The 23,300-nt window shown below is 42.4% G+C and overlaps 1 long non-coding RNA gene across 2 annotated transcripts; it reads left to right on the forward strand.

Annotated features, from left to right (window-relative positions):
* Positions 1 to 8,599: 8,599 nt before the first annotated feature.
* Positions 8,600 to 22,977, forward strand: LOC121483306. Of its 2 annotated transcripts, XR_005985729.1 has the most exons (4): positions 8,600 to 8,948; positions 10,406 to 10,491; positions 17,172 to 17,223; positions 17,326 to 22,977. It is a non-coding gene; the product is annotated as an uncharacterized LOC121483306 (long non-coding RNA). The 2 variants fall into 2 exon arrangements; XR_005985728.1 differs by having other exon boundaries at positions 8,625 to 8,948; positions 17,172 to 22,977.
* Positions 22,978 to 23,300: the final 323 nt, after the last annotated feature.

Raw genomic sequence — 23,300 nt, forward strand, 5'->3', positions numbered from 1 at the left:
CTCAAGGTCATGTGACAGCAAAGTCCTATTCTTAGCTGCTACTTGATTTGGTGAATGGAGAGGTTGGAAAAGAGTAGCAGATGTTTGCTTAGAAGGTCTGTGAAGATTGCTTACCTGGACTGCTTCTCACGTCCATATTCCACAGATTGGCAGACACACCTGCTCTGTGCCCATCCTCTGGCTGGCCTTTCAGGTCACAAAGAGTAACCAGGGATGTTTCATGCCCTCAAGGTAAATATGTCTGCTGGGAGATGGTCATCTTAGGGGATAAACCCACACTTTGTTCCCCATCCCATCTCTGTTGACTAGGGAGTCCTTCCTGGAGGAAGTGTTGCCCAAGCACTGCCGAGGACTTTTGGGGGTTATCAAGCCTATTCCTTTCACTTTACAGATGAGGGAACACAGGACTATAGCAGAAAAATGGCCTGCAAAAGAGGGCACAAGGGGGCATTCTGGAGGCCAGCCTCTGAGTTGCCGTGCCCTCCCTTGGGTTCTAGTACCATATTCAGACACTGTACACACTGCCAGATGCAACTGCTCACTGCCTAACCCTTCCATCTCACCCAGAGCTCTTTCCCTCAAAGGGCTGCAGACTCAAGGCTCTGCTCTACGCCTCAGCACTGGGCCATTTTACCTTTAAACGATGTAAACAGCCTCAGCCTCTCCTGAGAGAATTTAGTATAGTGGTGTGGGAGAAGGTGTGTGTGCACACCTTAGGCTGAGAGTGTGAGAGAGTATCTTAAGATTTGGTAAGTTGCTTTTTCTCCTTTGGATTTACATTGTCCTCAGTTGAGTCCTGGAGGGGAAATGAGCCATAGGGGAAAAAGGTAAAAAATAATTATACTTACAAACTTAATAGCATAAATTTCTCAAAGAAACTTTTAACAGATGCTTTCCGTTTCCCCCTTTCCCACAGCTTTTGAAAATATAATGTCTGTTTTATGGAGATATGGACCTAATAATGACCTATAACACAACCCATTGTGGATATTTGGCCAGCGGTACATCCGAATTCCCCTGAAATGAGTTGTTACAGTGACCTAGTCTACTGTATACGGCACTGCAGGGGGCCTTCACAGTCATCAGGTCCATTTTCTTCCTTCCTCAGATAAGGAATGCAGGCCCAGAGCAGTGGAGGGGCCTACTCAAAAGAGCCCTGAGAGCTCTACCTAGGGAGGGCCAGCTTCTGGGTGGCCTTGTCCTCCTTCCTGTGTGTTGAGGTCAATCAGTTTGGGCAACACACCCAGGTTCACAGCCAGATTCCTATCCTAAGCACTTACCACACTGTCCTGCCCAGAACTCTTTCACCTAAAGGGCTGAAGAGTCAAGGCCCCTCCCCAAGCCATGGTACTAGACCTTTTTGCCTCTCAGAAACTTAAACAACCTTCCCTGAAGGCATGTATTATCCACCTTGGAGTTAGTTTTTGCAGGCCTTAAGAGAGCCTTGCAATTTGTACTCTTCTTAAAAGGCCAAATGTGATTCCACAACTCTAAATTTCCCCCAATCTTACAAAGATGTGCCTGCCAATTGGCAGTACAATGCTTAAGGAACAACCAGCTGTGGACTTATGTTGAATTAACTCTCTTAGAAAAGCAGGCCAATAGCTTGGAAACTGTTCTACTGATATTTTAGAATCCAGGAAAACAAAAGACTCCTTCTGAAAGCATGTTCTGTCTTGTTACATAAAGAGACAGAAGAGATTTTAGATTCAGGCATGGATGGCATAATTGGTATCCCTGTCCTCCAAAGCACAGCCCCCAGACAAAACTAGGGCTTTTATGAGAACTGCAGAGTTGGATCATAATTTTCTATTTCAAGGCCAAGAATATTGGTTTAGGAAAAATAATGGAGATAAGACAGAGAATAAGGAGGAGTCTCTGTCTGGTACCCCTTGAATTAGGGAGACCAAAACAAAACAAAACCAAAAAAACAAAAACAAAGGATGTTTTGAAATCAGAAGTAGAAAAGAAGGTTGTAGAGACCTAGAGGAGAAATAAATCTATGGCAGTGGCTGAACCCAGACCAGTTGGGGTGTGGGGACATTGGTGGTAAGTGAGGGCTGACCGGTGGGTACTGCCCCAGTGAAGAAGCCAATAGAGCACAAGGAGGTAGCTCTAAAACAGCTGGGCTTTACAAAAGAAAACCTATAAGGGAAACGGATTCATTTGTAAATCAGTCAATTCATATGTAGATTTAGATTAATATGTAAATTGGCCTCTAAGATCTCCTTCCAAGGTCTCCATCACTAGGCAAAGCAATTGGGTTTCCTTCCTTTAACTCCACTGGTCATCCTAAGAGGTTTCATTGGGATTAAAATGTTCATGAAAAATGAGGGAAAATCAGGACTAAGAGGAAGTTTTACAATGTGATTCACCCTGACCTAGGTCCCCAACTCTAACACCCCAAGAAACACAAAATCACATTTGGCCATAATCTTCACCTTAATCATAAGAAATTTCCAAGGATGTCTCATGAATTACATGGACCCACATCAAAATCTGAACTCCAGTAGGGAGTCAGAAATATTTCAAGGTGTTAAATCAGTTCTGATATTTAATTAATATGAAACCTTGGACTTTGGGATCTCACCATGGCCAAATTTGCTAGGTGAATAGATTTTTTTTTTTAAGATTTTTATTTATTTATTCATGAGAGACAGAGAGAGAGAGAGAGAGAGAGAGAGAGAGGCAGAGACACAGGCAGAGGGAGAAGCAGGCTCCATGCAAGGAGCCCGATGTGGAACCCGATCCCTGTCTCCAGGATCAGACCCTGGGCTGAAGGCGGCGCCAACCCGCTGAGCCACCCGGGCTGCCTGAATAGATTTTGTAGTGTTAAAACATTGCTTAACTCTCCACTCAAGTGAGTGTTCACTGTGTATTTGTTCTGAACTGGAAGCAAGGAAGTTAGTTACTAGCTATGAATTCTGACCAACATGTGGGATGTGAAGAGATGAGGAAGTCATCTTCATAGTCATTGAATTGCTTTTCAAGAGCAGCAACCACAGCCGAGGCCATAAATCAGGTCCATTCACCTCACTGTACTCTTCCTCCCTTTGGAAACATGGGAAAGATTCAATCCACAGGCAAAATAAAAATGATGTTTTGAATAACTCCGTTAACACCCTCCTGTGCACCATGCACAAATTGGCTTATTCTCTCTCATAACTGGTAGCCTTGTCGTATTGTACATAGATATATCAATTAAATAGAATTACATGGATGCCTGGATGGCTTAGTTAGATAAGCGTCTGACTCTTGATTTCAGCTCAGGTCATGATTTCATGGTTGTAGGATTGAGCCCCACATTGGGCTCCATGCTGGGAGTGGACCCTCCTTTAGGTTTTCTCCCTTTCCCTCTACATTTGTCCCCCCTCACCCCCCAATCTCTCTCTTAAAAAAAAAGAATCACACTAGAAGAGAACTTCAGTTCATCAGGATCATACATGTATTGCAGGAAAAGGCAAATATCCAAATCTTTTTGTTCTTTAAACTGTAGTATGCATTGTGTTTTGTTTTATATACTCTTTAAAGGAAATCCCAGGAGTGAGCATGCATTCAGTCTAAGAGCCTTCATCTTTTCCAGCTACAGTCATGACAATGAAGTTTGATCTCTGGACTGATGTCTGTTAGATACTACAACCTCACAGCAGTTCCTCAGAACATGCTTACTCCTTTCTGACCCTCCATCTTTGCTTGTGCTGTTCCCATTCCAAACCCTTCCTCATCTAGCTCAGTCATTTGGGTCTTGCCTTTTTTCCTCTCAGATTTTCTGCCTCCTTTCACTCACTTCCTTCCTCTTCTTTCCCTGTCTCAACCTACCTATACCGTGATATCTCCCCTCCCTGAACCATAGAGGAGGCCCGAAGTATGGATCACACATTAAGAGACAACAGCTGTAACCCATGGCCTCCCACCGAAAACTGTTTTGTGGGTGTCATTCTTATGTTCCCTACCTGCACAGTCAGCACTTGAATTGTCCGACTGGGTGACCTACTGTTTTGTTTCCACACTTGAAGCTTTGGGTGTGCTTTACACGTAGTAAAAAATGAGCAATGATTATAGTAACAGCTGAAACTTTTGGCAGGCTTACTGTGTGCCAAGTACTATGCTGAGCAATATGCATGAATTAGGATCATTGCTATTTTATAGATGAGAAAATAAAGACAGGGAGAGAGTGATTATTTGCCTGGATCACAGAGCTGACAAGTGGTACAGTGGAATTTATTCATCATATATTCCATTCGGTTCACTAACTAGACTCTCAGTTTGAGAAGAAAATGGTTACGTGCATATTTTCACATATCTTTTGGTTTTTACAATTTATTTATTTATTTTAGGTGTGGTGCACACAAGTGTGTGTCGGGTGGGATAGAGGGAGAGGGAGAGAGAATCTCCAGCAGACTCCCCACTGAGTGCAGAACCAACTTGGGACTTGATCCCATGACCCTCAGATCATGACTTGAGCTGAAATCAAGAGTTGGATGCTTAGCTGACTAAGCCACTCAGGTGATCCCCAAATTGGTTGTTTTTTAAAAAAGAGAGAAAAAGCCATCACCCTTTCCTAAGTGAATGGTAGTCAGTCTGTGGACATATAATATCATTGCAGTTTGTAAGCCTTACATGTTAAAAAGCAAGAAAAGGGGCACCTGGGTGGCTCAGTGGTTGAGCATCTGCCTTTGGCTCAGGTTGTGATCCCGGGGTCCTGGGATCAAGTCCCTCATCAGGCTCCCCTCAGGGAGCCTGCTTCTCCCTCTGTCTGTGTTTCTGCCTCTCTCTCTGTGTGTCTCTCATGAATCAATAAATAAAATATTTAAATATATATTTAATTTAAAAATAAAAAGTGAGACAAGATCAAAGCTTGGATATGGCCAATATCTCTGCTCATTTGAATTTAATATTTTCAAGAGATGCCTATTTTGGTGAATCTTCCAGTTTATTGGTATGGTTTAACTAAAGATATCTGTATTCAGAAGTCTAGTTCTTTCTTTTTTGAAGTAAAGGGAGCAAAAAGCATTTTCCCCATTAAATGCAAACTGCCGCAGCCACTGTGGAAGACAGTATGGAGATTCCTCAAAAAGTTAAAAATAGAACTACCTTATGATCCAGTAATTGCACTACTGGGTATTTACCCAAAGAATACAAAAACACTATTTGAAAGGATATACTATTTACCTTTACCCAAAGAATACAAAAACACTATTTGAAAGGATATACTATTTACCTTTACCCAAAGAATACAAAAACACTATTTGAAAGCACCCCTGTGTTTATTGCAGCATTATTTACAATAGCCAAATTATAGAAGCAACTCAAGTGTCCATCAGTGATGAATAGATAAAGAAGATGTGGTGTATATATTCAGCCATAAAAGATAGTGAAATCTTGCCATCTGTGACAACATGGATGGAACCAGAGGGTATTATGTTAAGTGAAATAAGTCGGGCGCCCAGGTGGCTCAGAGGTTTAGCGCTGCTTTCGGCCCAGGGCATGATCCTGGAGACCCGGGATCAAGTCCCACGTCAGGCTCCCTGCATGGAGCCTGCTTTTCCCTCTGCCTGTGTCTCTGCCTCTCTCTCTGTGTCTCTCATGAATAAATAAAATCTTTAAAAAAAAAAAAGATAAGTCATTTGGAGAAAGACAAATACCATAGAATTTCATTCATATGTGGAATTTAAGAAACAAAACAAATGAAGGGGAAAAACAGAGACAACCAAAAAACAGATTCTTACCTATAGAGAACAAACAGATGGTTACAAGAGAGGAGGTGGGTGGGTGGAGGGTGAAACAGGTGAAGGGGATTAAGAATATACTTACCACCATTTGCTTCAACGTGGATGGAACTGGAGGGTATTATGCTGAGTGAAGTCAATCGGAGAAGGACAAACATTATATGTTCTCATTCATTTGGGGAATATAAATAATAATGAAAGGGAATATAAGGGAAGGGAGAAGAAGTGTGTGGGAAATATCAGAAAGGGAGACAGAACATAAAGACTCCTAACTCTGGGAAACGAACTAGGGGTGGTGGAAGGGGAGGAGGGTGGGGGGGGGTGAATGGGTGATGGGCACTGAGGGGGGCACTTGACAGGATGAGCAGTGGGTGTGTTGGCAAATTGAACACCAATAAAAAATAAATTTATTATAAAAAAAATAATTCATAGATTAGGGCAGCCTGGGTGGCTCAGGGTTTTAGCGCCACCTTCAGCCCAGGGCCTGATCCTGGAGACCCGGGATGGAGTTCCACATCAGGCTCCCTGCATGGAGCCTGCTTCTCCCTCTGCCTGTGTTTCTGCCTCTCTCTCTCTCTGTGTCTCTCATGAATAAATAGATAAAATCTTTTTAAAAAAATTTCATAGATTAATGTGGAAACCAGTAAGATATTAAATCTGATTCAAATGAGAAAAAAAAAGAATATATTTACCATGATGAGTGCTGAGTAATGTATAGAATTGTTGAATCACTATGTTTCACACCTGAAATGAATATAACACTATGTGATAACTATACTGGAATAAATTTTTTTTAATAATTAAAAAGCAAAAAACAGGGCAGCCTGGGTGGCTCAGTGCCACCTTTGGCCCAGGGCATGATCCTGGAGACCCGGGATCGAGTCCCACGTCGGGCTCCCTGCATGGGGCCTGCTTGCTTCTCCCTCTGCCTGTGTCTCTGCCTCTCTTTCTCTCTGTGTGTCTCATGAATAAATAAATAAAATATTTTTTAAAAAAGCAAAAAAACATTTTTTCTACATCATCTTCTAAGAATTTTTATTTTTATTTTTTATTTTATTTATGATAGTCACACAGAGAGAGAGAGGCAGAGACACAGGCAGAGGGAGGAGAAGCAGGCTCCATGCACCGGGAGCCCGACGTGGGTTTCGATCCCGGGTCTCCAGGATCGCGCCCTGGGCCAAAGGCAGGCGCCAAACCGCTGCGCCACCCAGGGATCCCTTTTCTACATCATCTTATGATACATTTTGGCATTTGTTAATGTCATATATGCCAGTCACTACTCCAGTATATCCCCTCTGTTTCACTGATAAGTATTACCCTTTGGAGCCAACATTAGTCTTAATGTTTCGTAGTTTGTTCTAATAAATATGTGGTCATTTGAATCTCTTATGTACTTTTTAGACTGTTCTTTTGTTTTCCTGCTTATTTTTTCATTTTAATTAAAATTGTGTTAAAATTAGAAAATTACTTGGAGCAAATGGTCATATGTACATATATGCTGTCTTCCCATCCAAGAGAATATCTATAGTGAATCATTTTGCAAATAATATCTAAATCTTACGTATTCTGTCAGCATTGCTTATGTCAGAATTCTGGCCATCTATCAGTGGCCCCTAATCTCTCTTTAGCAAGAGGGTCGAATTCTCTTTGTAACCTTCAGTAGCTAAGTATAAGTTGCACAGAAGCTCTTTACACAGACCTAGTTTTGCTTGAACCTTAACCTTCTTTCTCTGAGGCCAGTAATATCTAGGAGGCCTGATCTTTGCCCTTTTCTTTCTGACATCCAGAACATTCTGGAAATAATTGCTATCCATTCCATAGAGTCTGTACCACCCCATTTACTCCTACTCACCTGTTTTTGTCCTTCTATCAGCATCTGTAAAACACTTGGGGATCAGGAGATATTCGGAAAAGGTAAAAAACGGGGCTCCTGGGTGGCTCAGTTAGTTAAGCATCTGAGTTTGGTTTAGGTCATGATCTCAGGGTCCTGAGATCAAGTTCCACATCAGGCACCCTGCTCAGTGGGGAGTCTGCTTTTCCCTCTCCCTTTGCCCCTCTCCCTGCTCATGCTCTCTCTATCCCTAAATAAATAAATAAAATTTTTAAATATAAAAACACTGGGTGCGTGGGTGGCTCAGCGGTTGAGCGTCTGCCTTCAGGTCAGGGCGTGGTCCTGGGATCCAGTCCCACATCAGGCTCCCTGCCTGGAGCCTGCTTCTCCCTCTGCCTCTGTCTCTCTCTCTCTCTCTGTGTCTCTCATGAATAAATAAAATCTTTAAAAAAAAAAAGAAAAAACCCAACATTTTGATGTTATCATAGGTGTATGCATACGTCCAAACTCATCAAAATGTATATGTTAAATATGTGCATTTTTATGATTACATATACCTCAATGAAGCTGAAAGAAAGAAAACAAAGTTTTTGCTAAATTGGTAAATTTGGTAAGCTTTGGGGAATTAGTCATATGGTAACTTGATCCTTCAAAGAATGGCTTGTTTACTTGGTCAATTATGTGACTTGGCTTTTGGTAAAATGGCTCTTGATTAACTGACTTAGTGCCAAATCCGTGACTTCTAATACCAAGCAAATGAGGCAGAATTTTTATCCACAGATAGATCCTCTTTAGAACTTCCCCATGGAAACCGGTGCTTTGTCATGAGAAGGAAAATTCTGGGATTTTATCCCACATAACCATGGGAACAAATCTCTCTTGACTTTCCTTTTCAGTGGCCATTTCTAGTTCCTTTCTCCCTTTACTTTCTGGATGACAGGCTAGATGGGCAGAAGGGACGGGAAGTGTCAGGGGTCTAGTAAAGTTTAGAGTCTGGGTGGTCAACGGGGAGAACCACTGTAGGGTCTTTGTGTGTAGGACCCGCTCCTCGCAATCCTTGATATTTGTTGAGAGCAGCAGCTACTGGAGACGCCCCAGAAGTCTTTCAGCATGTGTTCCCCAGAGTTCCCAGAAGGGAAATGTATGACTGCTGCTATGGCAACCATTTCAACCAATGGGATCTAAAGCTGAAGCATTTCTGCCTGCTTCAGTTCTGGCAAGGAGGAGGAAATGGGAGACAGTGGAGAGAAGGAGAGTATAGTCAGGCCTAGTAATTATCTGACCTCAAGAAGAGGACCAGTCTATAGTATTCATACTGTTTCTTTCCAGCAGAAGATGAGCGTGCAAGGCTGTGCCAGGATGAAGAATAATGACAAGCCTCGCCTGTGGTATGTATTGGGGGTCCTTATTTGCTAGTCATTGGGTTAAGGGCCCAGTATGTGTTAGGCCATTTCTTCTCACAATAGGTATTAATATTTTCATGTTAGATTTCAGAAAACAGAGACAAAGAGCATTAATTTGCCCAAGGCTCAAACCCAGAGCTTCTGTGCTTTTTCCTTGGTTATTCCCAGATTCTGAGATCAGGGCCTCTGTTGTATGCTTGTTGGTTTCCTCTCTTTTTAAAAAATATTTTTATTTCTTTTAAAGATTTTATTTATTTATTCATGAGAGACACAGAGAGAAGGCAAAGACATAGGCAGAGAGAGAAGCAGGCGCCATACAGGGAGCCCAATGTGGGACTCGATCCTGGAACTCCAGGATCATGCCCGGAGCCAAAGGCAAACGCTCAACTGCTGAGCCATCCAGGCGTCCCTTTTTAAAAATATTTTTGAATTTATTTATTTGACAGAGAGAGAGAGAGAGCGAGAGAGAGCGAGCACAAGCAGAGGGAGAGAGAGAATCAGGCTCTTCACTGAGCAGGGAGTCCGCTGATGCGGAACTTGGTCCCAGGACCCTGGGATCATGACCTGAGCCAAAGGAGATGCTTAAGTGACTGAGCCCTCAGGCACCCCTTGATGTTTTCCTTTAAAGGTATTTTTTTTTTTTTTTTAATCAGGGCACCAGGCTGGCTCAGTCCATTGAGCATGCAGCTCTTGATCTTGGGGTCATGAATTCAAACTCTGTGTTGGGCGAGGAGCCTACTTAAAAAAAAGTCTAGGGACACCTGGGTGGCTGAGCGGTTGAGCGCCTGCTTTCGGCCCAAGGTGTGATCCTGGAGTCCCAGGATTGAGTCTTGCATCGGGCTCCCTGCATGGAACCTGCTTCTCCCTCTCTGCCTATGTCTCTGCCTCTCTCATGAATAAATAAATAAATATATATTTTTTAAAAAAGTCTAAAAACAAACCTAAGGAAAATAAGGATATCTTTTATGAAACACAGATGATAGAGAGTATACTATAATGGTTATCAGCATAGAATCAGGAGCAATTTACATAGTGCTTTTTTTTTCTTCAAATTTTCTTGCTTACAAAATGGGGGGAAAAGTGTTGCCTATTGAATAAGATTTTTATGAGGATTAAATCAAATAATTCATCGAAAGATTAAGAACACTACCTGGCACATTATAGCCTTTTTTCTTAAGGTTTACATATTATTCCTGTAATTTGTAGTAGGAGGAGTATAAATATTCTTTTAAATGGTCTTAATTGGTGATATGAAAAGACCATGCATGATCTGTGTCAGAACCCAGTTTTTTCATTTAGTCCATGAAATCTCCAAGGCTGGGAACCCCTGCCCTTAATCAATGTGCTTTGTATATGGAGTGGTTGATTTCCCATGTTGAAGCAACTGGTCTCCCTCCCAACAAACAAAGGAAAGTACTTGGCTAAGTGTTCTCTCTTTTCAGGAAGAGATGCTGAGCTCGCTGCCTGGAAAACACCAGACACGTTCAGGACTGCCACACAGAGATTGTGCTGCTGAGGTGGCATAGAGGTAAGAGCATGGGAGTGGGGAGGAAGGAATGGGGTAGGTAGTGTGGCCTCATGAGAAGAAGATGAACCGTGGACTCACAGGGTTGCAAACCACAGATCTGCCACATACTGGCTTCATGACTTCAGGTGGGTTGTTTCAGCTGTCTGAGCCTCATCTGAACAATAGGATTATAATAGGAATTGACAGGGCTAAAAAGAAGGTGAAATGAAGGAATTCCTATAGAGCACCCAGAACATGGCCAGGCTTGCTGTAGGTCTTCAAGTAAACATTAGCTTCCCCTTTAATGATGATGAAGAGACTGGTCACAATAGACAGAATAAAAAAATGGGGCATTGGAAAGAGCCTACATCATCCCTGAAGCTGAGAAAGTTTTCTCAGATTCTAGGAACAGGTGTGGCTTGAGCTATCACTGTTAGAGTCAATGCCCAGTTGCCAGGGCATGAGCGGGATTTGTATGGGCACTTATAGCTGAGCATGCAGGTTCCAGAGCTGAGAATACTGTTGGTGATGGTTACCAGCCTCCATTTTGCTCCCTTGTCCAGATCCTGTAAAGCCCATCAGACCAGCTGCTATGGATGTTGTAGTGCCATGGCAGGCCCCGAACGGTAGCCCTGCCCTCATCCTGTGTGCCCTGTGTTTGTGTGTGGTAGAGGGGGCATGCGGTACCTCTAGAATGGGAGCCGGAAACACCCAACCCCACAGCAAGGGCTTTCCTAAGGGGCAGAGCTCTGACTTCCTTTGTGTCCTGCTTTTGGGACAAGGACAGTAAGACCTCTCATAGGAAGTGCTGGGATCATGGGAGAGAGTAAATAGTCTGGCTCCTGGCCAAAAACTTTTGTGTGGTCTTTCAGGCAGTTACAAAGGTTTGTTTGGCAGGTGTCATGGAAGGAGGCTGGTTTCTCCACATCACACTTGCTGCACAGCCAAGATCCTGCATTCTCTGAAGGGAGTAGCAGTCTTGGACTCAGGACCCCTGGTCAACGACACTCTTATATGCATTAGCTGCATTCTTAGCCCAGTTGCCTCTGTTTGGAGGCTGCTTTCTCAGGGGCCTATGGCAGAGGCCTTCCTCAGGCACTTCTGCTAAAGCCTCTTCATGTGGGGCAGTGGAGCACCTAAAGACACATTTTCTCTACTCAGTACTCAGGACTTTTCCACTCCTCACCCTTCGTCCTCCCCTCCTCCTGCCTCTCGGTCCATGAGATGTCAAGAGCCTTCTGGTCAGGGCTTCCTCCGTGGTGTGACCGTTCCTGAATTCCCATGCCAATCCATGTGACCCTTGCTGGAGCTGTTTCGTGGGACAAAATGGAACAGTGGGGTAGTCTGCACCTTCTCTGCTTCACCCCCTGGTCATACTATGCATGGAAGTGTTTACAGGCTCAACTCTTAGTTTTATTTTGACTTTTTGTTTTAACCGGTTACTCTGAAATCTGGCAATTCAACTCTCTATCTCAGCTCAGCTCTTGAAAAAGAGGTTCAGCAAGCAGAGTAGTTGATCAAGCACAATGTTGTTTTCAAAGAGCCCAAAGCCTTAAAATCTCATGGGGCACTTCACCAATAGGGTATTAGCAGAGCGTGCTAGCAAGTCAGCTGCAAGAATCAGAGGGTCTCACAAGGCACTTCACCAATGGGTGTCAGGAAGTGGCAGCAGAGGCCATGGGGCATTCTTAGGGGATGATAGCAAATTGTTTTTTTTCTTTCTTTCTTTTAAGATTTATTTATTTATTTGAGAAAGAGAAAGAGAACATGAGTTGGAGGGGTAGAGGGAGAGAGAATCTCCAGCAGATTCTGTGCTGAATGCAGAGCCCAACACGGGGCTTGATCTCAAACTCTGAGATCATGACCCGAGTCAAAATGAAGAGTCAGTTGCTCAACCTACTGAGCCATCCAGACACTCCTCAAATTGTTTATATAAGCTTTTTGGTTCCAAGGTGGACCACTGGTCCTTCTCCTTTGCTCCCAGCACCCTGGCTGAAATCGTTGGGTGGATCAAATTAGAAATCCAACAGTGAGGGACTATAAGAAAGCCAGGGAAGCAATTCCCTCACTACTGTTTCCTGTTCTCTGATGACAGGACCAGAAGTTGTCAGAGACTCTGTAAACTGAGTTGCATCCAATGACTGTTCTTAGATCTAAGCAGATCTCTGGTGCCAATAGACAGCCTGCTCTGTGCTTTGTGTTATTGAGACTCATGCTTGTAATAAAAAAATTGCAGAGCTCTTTGAGATTGCTATGTCCAGTGTGCTCTGAGGAGACCTTAGGAACTTGACTAGTTTGCCTCCATGAAGAAAGAGGTAATCTCATTAAACTTCATGAAGGACAGTGACTCCTAGTGATGTGCATCACTGTACACACCCTCCTCCAGAGTGCCTGACAGTAGCCACTTTGCCTAAGGAGGAAGAAGAATCTCCAGAGGTCAGAGGGTAGGATTACCAGAGACCCTCTTCTTCCTCAGCTAGGTACTCTTTGGGCTCTGACAGATTTGGCATGATGAGTCAATAAAAAACTTGTCTGGAGCAACCTTACAGAAGCTGCGGAGGCCCTGTGCCCAGCCTGGTAGTCTTTTGGGCCTGCAGGGAGGGAGTGGGAACAGTGGATGATGAGATGGTTCACCAAAGATTTTGAGGTTTGTTCATGCTGCTCCTGCTGGTTATTGAGCCCAATTAAGCTTCAGAATGAGGTTAGGTCAGTTGCTCAGCAACACAAGCTGGATCTTCACTGAGAAATTTCTTGGAACTGAAAAAGTGACGACTGCAAAAATATCAAATTTGACTGACCAAAGCAATGTCAAAATGGTGATCAAGAGCCCCCTTGTGGACTTTCTGGGCAAGAGGTTTTTCCAAATACAGCTCTGGACCCGGTCACCCAGTAACAGGTCTCAAAGGAGGGGATTGAATTGCTCCCCACTAAGGAACTCTGGGCCCGTACCAGGTCATGGGGAACTTGATAGATGGTCCTACCAGGGTCTGCATGATGATGGCCCTCTGCCTCTCCTGGTGAATCAGGCAGGAGTTGAATCAAAGAGCCCCAGTGTCCAATAGTGTCTTAGCTCAGGGCAGAGTTATTGGCCTGCTGTTGGGCTTTGGTGGATACTGGGCACATGCTCAATGGCTGTGAAATAATCCTAAAACCAGAAATCCCAGTCTTGTCACGGATCCAAGCATATGTCTCAAATCACCTGGTGGAGGTGGTTCAAGAGTCCTCTGTACTAAAATATAAATGGTACATACAGGAATGAACAAAACTCAGCCCAAGTGAGGTCTTATAACTCCAAGAAAAGATCTTAGGAGTGTCCTTCTGGCTCCCTGGCATATTTCCCAAGGAGGTACTGCCTCCACCAGCCCAGTGAGGTCCCAGATATAAAGGCTTCCTGGACTACAAACGGGCCTGTTCACTGTCTGCCCCTCCTGGTTAACTACTAACAAGCAGGAATGGGGTGCAGCTGCCATCCACATTGAGAGAGACTTTTCCCCTACTGAGTGTGGTAAGGGATGCTTAGTGTAACAGGTGGAGCTTCACAAAGGATGAATGGCTGGCTGTCCCTGCCATGTCAACAAAGGAGGCTTGCTATATTTTTCATTGACTGACTTATGTACTGTGGCTAATGGCCTAGACATTTTGGGGGGCCTCTGGCAAGACTCAGATTGGCGTGTAGAACAAGCCTCCCTGTGGGGACTAGCCACTTGGGTAAAAATCAATTCTGCTTCTAATAAGCTTCTTCTGTTACTCACATGGATGCTCACCAAGAAACATTCCTGCACCGACATAGGGGGACATTGCATTGACTGACTGCTTGTCAGTCACGCGTCCTTTACCCCAGAGTGTCCTTTACCTCAGAGCAAGTGGATATGCCTCTTGGATCCACAGAAGATGGCCATCAGGAATTCGTGTAGGGAAGGGAAAATTCTTTCTCTCCTCTTCAGGGTCTTCTAGCTGGACTAAATTAAATTGACGTGAGACAGATTAATGGGAGAAAAAAACAGTGTCATTATGTGGGCACGGAGGCCCAGTAATGAAATGACCACGGCAGGCAGTTTTTATACTTTTTAGACAAAGAGACAATAAACTTGCAAGAAATTGATGGGATAAAGGAAATAGGTGCTAGGGAGCTTTAATTAGTAGGGAATTCTAAGTGGAATTGAGGCTGAGGTAGTAGATTAGGAAAAAAACAACCTGCACGAGGTTTGTTTCTACAGTTTTCTTGGCTTTAAAGTCTTAATCTCTGGTCATAAGGATGTTTTTTTCACTTTTTAGTACAAGGAGGGTATTTTTCACAGGGGATATTTGTTTCCTGCTTTCTTGGGGACAGGAAAGTCTGAGCATCCTTACATTGACTGTTTCTTAACTTTTCTTTAAAATTATGAGTATGCCAAAGTGGCAGATTTGGTGGTGGCTTGCCCATGGCCCCACATCAGAAACCATCCTAGACTGGATCTACATGCATGGGCATGCATGGGCTGCCACTGTTGTCAGAAGAAAACAGAGGGAAAAAGCTCTCTGATGTTGGTTCTGACAGTGATGTCTTGGATGTGACACAGAAAGCACATGCACCAAAGCAGATATAAACAAGTGGGACCACATTAGACTAAAAAGCCTTTGCACAGCAAAGGAAACAATCAACAGAAAGAAGAGGAGAAAATATTTGCAGGCCATATATCCAATAAGAGGTTAATATCTAAAATATAGAAGGAACTCATATAATTCAATAGGTAGAAAACAACTAATGGCCTAAAAAATGGGCAAAGGGCCTGGGTGGACAGTTTTTCAGAGAAGCCACACACATGGCTAACAGGTAGGTGCATGAGCAGGTTCTCAGCATCATTCCCCATCAGGGAAATGCACGTCAAAACCATGTTGAGGGGGCGCCTGGGTGGTTCAGTGGTTGAGTGTCTGCATTTGGCTCAAGTCGTGATCCCAGAGTCCTGGGATTGAGTGCTGCATCGGGCTCCCCGCAGGGAGTCTGCTTCTCCCTCTGCCTATGTCTCTGCCTCTCTGTGCATCTCTCATGAGTAAATAAATAAATAAATAATCTTTAAAAAAAAAAGAACCACGTTGAGTTATCACCTTTTGGGAGAGCAAAATTTGCCACCCCAAAATGTATCTCTTTAGCATGAGGATTAATTTAGGCTGATTATTTTTAAGAAACCTCTTCCTTTTTACCTTTACCACTGCCTAAAAGAATTTAGAGAAGAGAACCTCTTCCGGGAAAAGAGCTACCATCCTAGATAATTACAGTAAAGTGTGATGTAGGTGTGGTAGACAGGGGTAAGCCCAGCAAAGTCTGTTTGTTAAAATTCCTCTGCATCTTGTTGTGTCTTTCTGGCCCAGCAAATATTCATTTACCAAACATTTATTCTTTTTCATCTTCCTGTGAGTGGCTTTCCTACCCTTTGAAGTCTCAGGGCCCTACCCACTTCTCCTTAGTTCAGGATGGCATCCATCCTTCATTTTGCCTATCTTTGGAATGTCTTAGGTTTATGTGGATTCCCCATAGGTATATGATTAAATCTGTTTTTCTCCTATTATTCTATCTTGTGTCATTTTAATTATTCAGCCAACCAGCCAAAAGAACTAAGAGGGGAAGGGGGAAATTGTCCCTTCAACAACAACCTCACACCTGTTGGGGTGGCTACTATCTAAAAGACTGGAGATAACAGGCATTGGCCAGGAAGTGGGGTAAAGGGAACCCGGTGCACTGTTGGTGGGTGGTGCAGCCACTATGGAGAACAGTGTGGAGGTTCCTCAAAACATTAAAAATTGAATTACTGGGCAGCTCCGGTGGCGCAGCAGTTTGGCACTGCCTGCACCCTGGGGTGTGATCCTGGAGACCCAGGATCGAGTCCCATGTCAGGCTTCCTGTACGGAGCCTGCTTCTCCCTCTGCCTGTGTCTCTGCTCCTCTCTCTCTGTCTCTACGAATAAATACAATCTTTAAAAAAATAATAAATAAAGATTGAATTACTATATGATCTAACGATCCCACTTTTGGGTATATATCTGAAGGAAATGAAGTCAGTCCCCCCCCTCTTTTTTAAGATTTTATCTTATTTATTCATGAGAGACACAGAGAGAGAGAGGCAGAGGGAGAAGCAGGCTCCCTGTAGGGAGCCCGATGCGGGACTGGATCCCAGGTCTCCAGGATCAGGCCCTGGGCTGAAGGCGGCACTAAACTCCTGAGCCACCCAGGCTACCCTGAAGTCAGTTTCTTGAAGAGAAACTCCCATGCACTCCCATGTTCATTGCTGTATTATTCAAATATTCACAGTAGCCAAAACATGGAAATAACCTAAATGTCTGTAGATGGATGAATAAAGAAATATATATATAAAATATGAGAGAGACATATAATGTGAGATCTAAATATCTGCTGTCATTTGTGACAACATGGATAAAGCTGGAGGGCATTTTGTTATGTGAAATAAGCCAGACAGAGAAAGATAAATACTGTATGATCTCGTTAATATGTGGAATTTTAAAAAAAATTAAGTCAAACTCATAGAAACATAGAGTTGAATGGTGGTTACCAGAGGCTTAGGCCTGGGGGGCATGAGATGCTGGTCAAAAGAGAAATAAAGTCTGGGGATCTAATGTTTGGTGTGGTGGCCACAGTTAGTAATACTGTACTGTATACTTGACATTTGCTAAGAGAGTCTATCTTTGTTTCTTTTTTTTTTTTCCAAGTTTCAGATATTTATTAATGATTTCCTGCATTGAGAGGGGAAATACTTCCTAGGTAAGTGGAAAATTGTGCCTACAGCTTCTGGAAGACCTTCTTCATTCTAAGCAGCTTTATTGTGAAACATTTCACTTAGAAGTCTGGACCTTCTTTCTTCAGTTTGCTGGAATCTACGTTTGCTGTGTAGAATTCGTATCAATTATTCGGACCCAGTTTGTTCCAGGGTTCTGGATTGAACAAATACCAGGCGCAAGACATACAGTCCAGCTCCAGTACTTCTGGCTCCACTAAATACGAAGAGAGGTATCAGCTTGGATGCTTCTTGAAACATCTTGGAAGATTTGGCAGAACGTTGTGGTGACAGGAGCCTAGAGTCCAAGAGAGAAGAACAGATCTGCAAGGCGTGGGTGCTGAGAAAATAGATCTTAAGCCTTCTTTCTATACACAGAAGAGGTAACTGTGTGAGATGAGGAATGTGTTAAAATTACCTTAATTGTGGTCATTTCACAACGTATGCATATATCAAATTGTATGGCACACTTTAAGAATATACAATTTTGTCAGTTAAAATTAAAGCTGGGAAAAAATTAAAACATCAGTTAGATCCACTGATTGATGGTTCTGTTTAGTTCAACTGTATCCTTACTGATTTTCTGCCTACTGGATCTTTCAGTTACTAATAGAGGCAGTGTTGAAATCTCTCTCGTTAGTAGTGGATTATCTATTGTTCTCTGCGTTATTGGTTTTTGCCTCTCGTATTGTGACACTTTGTTGTAAAGTGCATATGTTTCAAAGATTATTGTGTTTTCTCAGAGAATTGACCCCCCCCCTTATTATGTAATACCCTCTTTGTTCTTGGTAAATTTCCTTGTTCTAATGCCTTTTTTGTCTGAAATTAATATTGCTACTCCAGCTTTTGTTTGATTTAGTGCCAGTGTGGTACACCTTTCCCCACTCTTTTACTCTTAATATATGTGTGTTTCTGTATTTAAATTAGGTTTCTTATAGACAGCATATAGTCTGGTCTTGTTTTTCATCTACCCTTCCCCTCTCTTCTTTTAATTGACGTATTTAGACCGCTCCCATTTAAAGGGATTATTGCTACGGTTGGATTTCTATCTACCATGTTTGTCAAAATTTTGTATTTGCTGCACTTGTTCTTTGTTTTTTTTTTAATCTTCCTGTTTCTGCCTTCTCTTTTAATTGAGCATTTTTTATTATTCCATTTTCTCTTCTCTCTCAGCGTATCAGTTATATTTCTTTTTAACTTTTTAGTAGTTTCCCTCGACTTAGACTGCGCAACATAAATTTACAACTAATCCAGGTCCACCTTCAAATAACACCGCACCACTTTATGGACAGTGTGGGTATCCCCAGCTCCCCACTCCCATCCGTCAGTAATGCTGCTACCATTTATCGCACTGACCTATGTGCTGTAATCATCCGCACATTGTGGCTGTTATTCCTTTGAACAGTCGTCCTTTAGATTAAATAAGAGAAGTAAAATATTCTATTTTAATCTTCATTTATTCCTTCTCTAACACCTTTCCTTTCTTTGTGTAAGTCCAAATTTCCAACCAGTACCACATTCCTTCTCTCTGAAGAACATCTTTTAACATTGACTGGTAACAAAAATTCTCTCAGTTCTGTTAGTCTGAGTGCTATGGACTGAATTTTGTCCCCTTCCAAAATTCATATATCAAAGCCCTAACTCCCAACGTGACTGTATTTGGAGACAGGGCCTTTAGAAAGGTCATTAATGTGATATGTGGTTATAAGGGTGGGGCCCTGATGCAATATGACTGGGTCCTTGTAGGAAGAGGAAGAGACACCAGGGATGCGTGCACTCATGCACACATATACACACAGAGAGGTAAGGCCGTGTGAGGAGATGGCTGTCTCCAAGCCAAGCAGAGAGGCCTCCAAAAAGGCAACACTAAAGCACCTTGATCTTTGACTTTCAGACTCCAGAACTGTGAGAAAATAATTTTTGTGTTGTTTAAGTCACCTAGTTTGTGGTATTTTGTTAGGGCAGCCCTAGCAAACTACTACAACCAAGAGAATCATTACTTTCCCTTACTTCTGAAGGATGATTTTCCTGGATATAGACTCCTTGGTTGGGGAGTTTTTTCTTTCAACACTTCAAATATTTCATTCTACTCTCTTCTTGTTTGCATGATTTTTGAAGCAAGTCTGATGTAATTCTTATCTTTGTTCCTCTCTAGGTAAGGTGTTTTTCTTTTCTGACTTTTTAAAAGATTTTTTTCTTTGTCTTTGGCTTTATGCAGTTTCAATATATGCTTAGGGGTTTGCGTGTGTGTGTGTGTGTGTGTGTGTGTGTGTGTGCACATGTGCGTGTGCGTATAGAGATATATATATGTATATTGACATTTACCCTGCTCTGTGTTCTCTGAGATTTCTAGATTTGTGGTGTGGTTTCTGTCATTACTTTTAGAAAAATCCCAGCCATTATTTTTTTTTTTTTTTTTTAAATCCCAGCCATTATTATGTCAGATAGTTCCTGTTTCTTTCTCTTTTCCTTTGCTTTTGATAGTGTCATTATACATATGCTGTACATTTTGTCTTTGCCCCACAGTTATTAGATATTCTGTTCCAATTTTTTTTCTCTTTACAGTTCAGTTTGGAAGTTTCTATTGACGTATGTTTAAGTGCTCTGATTCTATCTCTAGCCCTTTCCAATCATGTGATGGGTTCATCAGATGAGGTATATACTTCATTTCTGTTTCTCATCTTTCCTTTAGATTCTTTCTTAGAGTTTCTATTTCTGTTTACATTATGTCTCTACTTGCATGTTGTCCACCTTTCCCACTAAAGCCCTCAGTATTTTAACCATACTTATTTTTAATTTCCCTTTCTGGTGATTTCAGAATCTCTGCCATATCTGAATATGGTTCTGACACCTGCTTTGTCTCTTCAGATTGTTTCTTCTTTCCTTTTATCATGTAGGGTTTTTTTTGTTGAAAGTCAGTTGGGAATTATCAGGTATTAGGAAGTAAATAGGCCTTTGGTATGATGTCTATTTTTAGCTGGCTAGGAGATAGGCTGTATTTACTGTTTCCTGTGTCTATAGTATCAGAGGATTCAGTTTCTACTGGTGTCTTTCTTATTGTGCCCCAGCATCTTTCATTTCCCTAGAAAACACTTTGTATGTAGAATTTGAGCCTTGTGGTTCTTTTTGGCTATAATGCACTGTTACTAGCCAGGAGCACTGTTGATGTTTGGTCAGGTCTGGACCGAGGACAGGCATTCTGTAATCCCAGGCCTAGGTCTCAGTCTTTGAATGTACCTGCGTCATCCCCCTCCTCCCCCAGCTGAGACCCTCCAAGGTGTTTCTCTGCTTTCTTTCCCCACCTCATATGAAGAAGGAAGGCTCAAGGGGCCTGGGGCCAGAAGGTAGCTAATTTCCCTTACCCCAGTCCAGTCAGGCTTCTCCCTTGTTGGGTAAACCTTTGTAGTGGAGAATGCTCTTGGCTGCTTTCAAAATAGTTCTTTCTGGCCTCTCCCTGGCCCAACAGGAGGCAAGTTTGTTCTGATCATTATCAAGAAAACTTTTTGTGGATTCTAGGGGTAAGCACCACGATTGTGGAGGGGTTAAGCTAACTTAGGTGGGGCCCCCCCAGGAGTTTTTGTCTCTCAGGCTTGTCCACACTTGGCTACCCGTAGCTCACTGAAGCTCCCCAAGTCCTGGTTGAAGTTCTAGTTGCGGATGCCAGCAGTTCCTGCCTCAGATGTGCGGAGTTGTATTCCCTGTAATCTGTCATGTCTGTCATCACTGGTTCCTCTGGGTTTGGGGTGCACTTTGTCCCATGACCTCAGTTCTCTGATGCATCCAGAAAGAGTCATGGATTTTTAATCTGTTCATGTTGTTTCTTGTTATGAAGATGGGAGTGAAGACTTGCAAGCCCTTTACGTGTTGGAGTAGAATCTTTCTTTAGATTTCAGACATTGTTTTTTTTTTTTTTTGGCTTTTTGGACATATTAGAATATCTGATGAAAGTCTTTTTCTAGGAATTCCAATGCCTATGCTTCTTTGGAAACAGTTCTATTGATTGCTCTCTCCCCAATACATGGGCCATACTTTCTTAATTCTTCGTGTGCCTCGTAAAATCTTATTAAAAACTGGACATTTTGAATATCATAATGTGGCCACTCTGGAAATTAGATTCCCCTCCTGACAGGAATGTTGCTGCTGCCTGTTGTAGTTAGTGTCTATATAGGACTTTTCTGAATTGATTCTGCAAAGACTCTATTCGTTTTTGTATATAGACACTGCAGTCTTGGCTCATTTAGCTCAGTGGTCGGCTAGTGGTGGACAAATATTCCTTAAATGCTGGAACAAATAAATCTCCCCGTCATTTCTGAGAGGCTGTATGTGTGTATTGCTTTCATCAATCAATCAGGCAGTTTACAACTCTGTATTAACTTTCACTAGCCTCAAGGTCAGCCAGAGTTGAGAAGTATAGGGCCTTCTCACACTTTCTTGAGCATGTACAGTGCCCTAAGCATGTACTTGGCCTTCTAGATTCCCAGAAATATGTCAGAACTTTTCAAAGTTCCTGTGGAGATGTAGTTGCCCAGCCGATTCCTTTAAACTTCTTGGTTAGTCTGTTATTTCCCTCAAGTGTTATCTATTGCCTTAGGCATCCCCCCCCCAAAAAAAAAGACCACTTTCCAGTGAATGGTTTTGGCCAATGCCCTCAAGAAGAGATTTTTCTTTTCTTTTTTTTTTTAAGCACTAGGCGAGCTTCTCGTCAGTTCAAATAAAGATGAGTCTTTGGAGGAGGGTCTTCCAGTGATCCATTAGGTTAAATAATGAAGATTTGGGGGAATGAGGCCTTAAAAGAGGACCACTCTGCACCCTCCTGGTACTGAAAATGTGGGCTGTTGTTTTTCAAGGCTACCACAGAGCTGTGGAGTGGTAGATGAAACTAGGGTAATTTAAAATACCATAAAATCGGCTGTTTTTGTTGAGATTCAGCTCTTTTGTTGAGTAAACACTCCTAGGTTGGGAGTGTAAAGTAGGACAGATGTTTTGGAAACTGTTTTTCTGGTAACTCAAACAATTAGGTACAGAGTTACCATATGACCCAGCAATTCAACGCTTGGGTGTATTTCCCAAGAGCATCAAAACCATATGTTTACACAAAAATTTTGTGAATATACTAAAACCCACTGAATTATGCACTTTAAAATATGTGAACTATCTCAATATAAATAAGAATTGAAGTTCTGATACATGGGCGAACCTTGGAAATATGATGCTAGGTAGCCACAAGAGAAGACCATAGATTTAATGATTTCATTTGTTAGGAAGGTCCAGAATATTGCAGTTCATCAACAGAAATTAGATTAGTGGTTGCCAGCGGCTGGGGAATGCGGAAATGGTGAGTGACTACTAATGGGTATAAAGTTTTTTGGGGGGTTGAGGAAAATGTTCTAGAATTAGGATTGAGGCACAAATTTGCAAATATACTAAAAACCACTGAATTGTACATTTTAACAAGGCAAACATCATGTTATGTGAATTCTATCAATAAAAATGTTATTTTACAAAGGAAAAAAGAATGCTATAAAGAGGATAGATGCACTTATGTATTTAAAAACTATCTATGGAGTATCTGCTGCTTACCTGACATGTCTAGGGACTAGGGACCAGGAATTGAACAAAAGTCCTTCCCCTCATATGCCTGGCTGGCTCAGTCTGAAGAGCGTGTGACTCTTGATCTCGGGTTCGTGAGTCCGAGCCCCACGTTGGGCGTAGAGGTTAGTTAAAAATAAATAAAAGAAAAATCCTTCCCCTCATGGACCATATATTCTGGTATTAGGGGAAAAAAAAGAAAATACATAATTAAAACCTAGGATCCTAAGTGGTGCAAAGGAACAAATAAACCAGGGAAGGAAGAGTGGTATAATTAGATTTAAGGGAGTCATGAACCACCTTAAGAAGCAGGTGGCATTTTAGCAAAGTTCTAAAGGGCAGTAAAAAGGCGAGCCATGAGAATGTCTCGGGAGAGTGTTCCAAACAGAGGGAACAGCAAATGCCAAAGCCCTGATGTGGTGATGGGCCTGACAGTTGAGGAACAGCAAGGAAATGAGTATGGCTGGAGTGAGAA

Source organism: Vulpes lagopus, chromosome X (genome assembly GCF_018345385.1).
Source record: "Vulpes lagopus strain Blue_001 chromosome X, ASM1834538v1, whole genome shotgun sequence".
NCBI classification, from domain to species: domain Eukaryota; kingdom Metazoa; phylum Chordata; class Mammalia; order Carnivora; family Canidae; genus Vulpes; species Vulpes lagopus.